Consider the following 5,853-nt stretch of genomic DNA (forward strand, 5'->3'; position numbering starts at 1 on the left):
TTGATTCGGCAAAGAGACAGGGGATGGCAGAACTACCCAGATGCTACTGGGTCAGAGTGAAGTTGGGCCTGCCAAACAGGCCCCAGTGCCGTCCAGAAGAGGGAGGTAAGCTGGTGCTTCTGCACTTTCTGAGCTTCCCCAGGACTCAAAATTGAAGTCTGAGAAGGGAGGCACCTGCCCAAAGTCTGAGTGGGGAGACAAGCCCTGCCCTCAGGGAGCCCACCAGAAGCCAGAAGACAAGACTCAGTATCATATAAAGATATATGGGATGTATATTTTAAAGTTTTTTCTTTTACTGGAAATATTTTTGTTGTGGTAAAATATATATAGTATTTTCCATTGTAGCCAACTTTAAGTGTACAATTCAGTGGCATTAACATTGATTGCCAACATACACATTGTTGTACAATGATCACCACTATCCAGCTCCAGAATTTTTCATCTTCCCAAACTGGAACTCTATACCCATTAAATACTAACTCCCCATCCCCCATTTCCCAGCACCTGGCAACCACCATTCTATTTTCTGTCTCTAAGAATGTGATTACTCTAGGAAACTCATATAAGTGGAATCGTGGAGTATTTGTGACTGGTTTATTGTACATAGCATGGTGTCTTCAAAGTGCATCCATGCTTTAGCCTGTGTCAGAATTTCCTTTTTACGGCTGAAAAATATTATATTGTGTGTATATACAACATTTTGTTAGTCCATTTGTGCTTTACAGTTGAGTTGCTTGCATCTTTTGGCTGTTGTAATAGTGCTGCTGTGCATAGCATTATTTCATATATATCAATGTAGAAATATTTATTTGAGTTCCTGCCTTTATTAAGTATCTTTTAAGAGTTAAGTGGGTTTAAGAACATTTAAGAATACAAGATCCTGCAACGATTCAAGGTCTTGATTTATTTTAAAAAATATTTATTTATTTATTTATTTGGCTGTGTTGGGTCTTAGTTGCAGCATGCGGGCTCTTACCTGGGCCCCCTGCGTTCGTAGTGCAGAGTCTTAACCACTGGACCACCAGGGAAGTCCCTATTTATTTATTTATTTATTTATGGTCTTTAAAATTACATTTTTTAGGGACTTCCCTGGTGGCCCAGTGGTTAAGAATCCGCCTGCCAATGCAGGAGACACGGGTTTGAGCCCTGGTCCGGAAAGATCCCACATGCCGAGGAGCAACTAAGCCCATGTGCCACAACTACTGAGCCTGAGCTCTAGAGCCTGTGAGCCACAACTACTGAGACTGCGTGCCACAACTACTGAAGCCCGTGCACCTAGAGCCTGTGCTCGGCAACAAGAGAAGCTGCTGCAATGAGAAGCCCACGCACTGCAATGAAGAGTAGCCCCTGCTTGCCGCAGCTAGAGAAAGTCTGTGCACAGCAATGAAGACCGAACACAGCCAAAAATATAAATAACTAAAAATAAATAAATTTAAAAAAATTACATTTCTTAGACTCCCATCAAATTCAACATCCCAAGTTAGGAAAAAGACATTTATACATAATAAAAGCTTATCCACCAGTGTGGCAGTCATGGACTTCTATTAATAGACAGAAGAATTAGGAAATGTGTACAGCTTAAATCTAGGGAAGCAGACTGAGTTTTCACCTCTTGAGGTTTTGAAAACATTGTCAAAACAACCAGGTAAATAGGGTTCAGCTTGTCTAATCAGGTCATAAATGAGAAGATAGGTAGCCTTTCGGCTTCAAACTATTAGTAGATAATGTCATTTGCAACCAGAATGGCTGAATATGGTTTAAGGCCCTTCAAGCTAACATGATGAACAGTTTAAAGGACTATGGGGCAGAACCCAGGATGGCTTCAGCTCTTTTCCCAGCAGTTTCCTCCAATACCTGCAGCTCAAATTGCTGTCTTATTCTAAGACCCACTTCTTCTTCCTTTTTAAAATTTTTATTGAAGTAGAGTTGATTTACAAGGTTGTGTTAATTTCTGCTGCACAGCACAGTGATTCGGTTATACATATATGTATGTTCTCCTTCATATTCTTTTCCATCATGGTTAATCACAGGATATTGAATATAGTTCCCTGTGCTATACAATATGACCTTGTTGTTTATCCATCCTATATATAATAGTTTGCATCTGCTAACCCCAAATTCTCAATCCTTCCCTCCCCTAACCCCCCTACCCCTTGGCAAACACAAGTCTGTTCTCTATGTTTGTATGTTTCTGTTTCATAGATATGTTCCTTTGTGTCATATTTTAGATTCCATATATAAGTGATATATGGTATTTGTCTTTCTCTTTCTAACTTACTTCACTCAGTATGATAATCTCTAGGTCCATCCATGTTGCTACAAATGGCATTATTTCATTCCTTTTTATGGCTGAGTAATATATATATATATATATATACACCATAGCTTCTTTTTTTTTTTGTGGTACGCGGGCCTCTCACTGTTGTGGCCTCTCCCATTGCGGAGCACAGGCTCCGGACACACAGACTCAGCAGCCATGGCTCACGGGCCCAGCCGCTCCGCGGCATGTGGGATCTTCCCAGACCGGGGCACGAACCCATGTCCCCTGCATCGGCAGGTGGACTCCCAACCACTGCGCCACCAGAGAAGCCCTGCCATAGCTTCTTTATCCATTCATCTGTTGATGAATATTTAGGTTGTTTCCATGTCTTGGCTATTGTAAATAATGCTGCTATGAACATAGGGGTGAATGTATCCCAAGACCCACTTCCATTCCAAGGCTCTCTTCTGCTAAGCGTGGACATGACACAAACATTCATTCCAATGGGGAGACTGGATCTACATGAGTGAAATCAGGAAAAAGAACTGTCTCGGACCTGGGTGGATTGTGACCTGGGAAATACTTGCCCATGCTTACTCAGGTGGGCCCTACAGCCCCTGTAGCCCTGTAGACACCAAGGCACAGTCATGAAAACTGCCATCAAAAGGTAGTTAGCTTGACTCTACCACAAATTGCAGCTACTTCGTAAAACCCTGAAAGCCTAGAAGAGATCTTTAATCTTTACCACCTTCCTCATAGTTCTTTTACAGTGAAAGTGAACAAGTTTGTAATTGTGGCCTAATGAATGTATAGGTACACACGCATGTGTGCCTTTGTACATCCACAGAGAAAGGAGTGATGAGGTCAGCCAGCCTCCTCATAGTAAAAAGAACTTTATCTTACATATCCTAAAAGTTAAAAACTCTGGAGGACTGTGACTCCCTTTCTTTTCAAAGGTATATTTATGTTTACTGACACTTTCCCTGTTTACAAAATATAAACTTAAATCATTTTTCAGATTTATATACCCTAAGTTTGTTTACCTGAAAGTTCATGGGCTTCCCTCCTCCTTTGGATCCCAAAACAATTTAGGGAAAAGTAGAGAGATGATCTTTCTTTTCTCTTTCTTCTTTCAGTCAGATTCCTTTAGCAAAGAGTAAAAGTCGGGCTTCCCTGGTGGCGCAGTGGTTGAGAGTCCACCTGCCGATGCAGGGGACACGGGTTTGTGCCCCGGTCCACGAAGAGCCCACATGCCGCCAAGTGGCTGGGCCCGTGAGCCATGTCCGCTGAGCCTGTGCGTCCGGAGCCTGTGCTCCGCAACGGGAGAGGCCACAAAAGTGAGAGGCCCGCGTACCGCAAAAAAAAAAAAAAATAAATAAAAAATAGTAAAAGTCATCTCAAAAAAATCTGAGTTTGTGGTCTTATATCACAATGAATGTCACATTTTGAAAGTAGTGTATGGACAATTTAAAGAGAACCATGTGGAAACGTACAATGACCAGGAACCCTTATTTGATAAAGCTCTGCAAGAACCAATATAATTGATTCATTTAGTATAATTTTATTAAATTAATAATAATAAACATTTGAATGGGATTGAAAAACGTGGACAGGATGAGAAATAAAGATGACTGACCCCTCCTTCCAAGGGCCTGGGGATCTTTGCTGAGGTTTTATTTGTTGTGCTGTTAGAGGAGTGAGTGCTTGAGGCCAGCTCCACCAAGGGACAAACTGGGCTCCCAACCCTCGGCCCAGGGAAATGGGACACCTCTCCACTCTAAAATGTTGATGAGCTGTGGAGGGGAGAAGCACAGGGGAGCAGATGGAATTCCTGGACAACTGTTCCGGCTGTCACCAGAGAAGACAGGCAGGAGGGAGCACTGGATAATTTACAGAGGAACAGATGCTGAGGCTCCTCCGGAACCATCTGGCCAAAAGAGGCCTGGGCTCGGGGTGGATTTCGTCTTTAGATCTGAGTAAACTCCTCAGCCTCCTGCCCATCCCATTTCCTCTACCTGAACTGGGGCTTTCCCAGGAGAGCTCTGCTCCCTGAGGACCCTGCTCCAGAGTTCCACCTGGCCCTCATCCTACTCCCTCCCTTCCTTGCTGCGTCTGGCTTCTGTCTTCGTTCCCATTCTTTTTTTTTTTTTTTTTTTTTTTTTTTGCGGTACGCGGGCCTCTTAGTGTTGTGGCCTCTCCCGTTGTGGAGCACAGGCTCCGGACGCGCAGGCTCAGAGGCCATGGCTCACGGGCCCAGCCACTCCGCGGCATGTGGGATGTTCCCAGACCGGGGCACGAACCCGTGTCCCCTGCATTGGCAGGCAGACTCTCAACCACTGCGCCACCAGGGAAGCCCCCGTTCCCATTCTTTATATGGCCAAGTCTGGCCTTAGGGACCTGTACCTTCCATTTCTGCATTTCCCTATTTTACAGTATTTTCAATTCCTTCTCCCCATCACTACATTCCAAAGTCCCTCTGTCACTGATCTCCATGCCATTTATTCATTCAATAAACATTTATTGAGTACCTACTATACCAGGCATTGCTTTAGATACAGTAATGAATGAGAAAAAGTCCCAGAGCTCTGGAGTTTGCATTATAGTGGGAGATGGTCAACAAACAAACAAAAATATAATATGTCAGATAGTGATAAGTGCTGTGAAAGAAAACATTAAAGCAGGGTAAGGGAGAGTGATTGGGGATGTTGTTTTAGATAGTTTGGCCAGGGAAGGCTTCTCTGAGGTGGTAACATTTGAGCAGAGACACAATGAGAGGAAATATCTGGAGGAAGCACATCCCAGGCACAGGGAACAGCAAACCTAAAAGCCCTGAGGCAGGAGTATTCTTAGTGAGTGGCAGAATGCTATGCTATTTATTTCTTAAGTATTTATTGTGTGCCAGGCGCCTGCTAGGGAATATGAAGATGTAATCAGATGTAATTTTTGCCCTGAAGGAGCAGCAGTTTAGTGAGAGACACAACATGTAAATAAATAATTACAGCACAGGTAGCTACAATGAAGTTATGTGCAAGTGGCTAGAGATACCCAGCAAAAGGAGCACCAAATCCAATCTAGGATATTGGGAAAGGCTTCCTGGAGGAGGTGATAATTTGAGTTGAGGGCTGAAGGAGGAGTAGGAATTCATAATGCAAGGGGAGGAGAGGGCTTGGACATTTTCAGGCCTGATGGCCTGAAAACAGGACAATGGGGAACATGAAGTCCCCGGGAGAGGTGGAAAATGAGGCTCATGAAGGGGCGAAGAAGCTGGGTCTTAGAGATTTCCATGTGGCAAGTTGAGAAATTGCCTTTTATCCTTTGGGTGATGGGGAACCAGTGCTGCAACTCCCTCAGTATATTTTTGTGCTGTTTCCCCCCAGTCTTTTTTGGTTTTGTTTTTTGAATACCAGAATCTTTCCCCACTTTTCTCGCTATCGCCCTACTCCTGACACCTCCTTCCTTCTTCTGCTGCCAGGCCACCAAAGCCTGCTCTTCCGAGTTGCTCCTCTTTCCACCTTGTCTGGCGCCCCACTATTCCCTAGTTGGAAGCCACGCCCCATGACCACGCCCCCGATGACGCACGGCGCCTAGTGCGT

Source organism: Mesoplodon bidens, assembly GCF_964165515.1.
Source record: "Mesoplodon bidens genome assembly, chromosome: 10".
NCBI lineage: Eukaryota > Metazoa > Chordata > Mammalia > Artiodactyla > Ziphiidae > Mesoplodon > Mesoplodon bidens.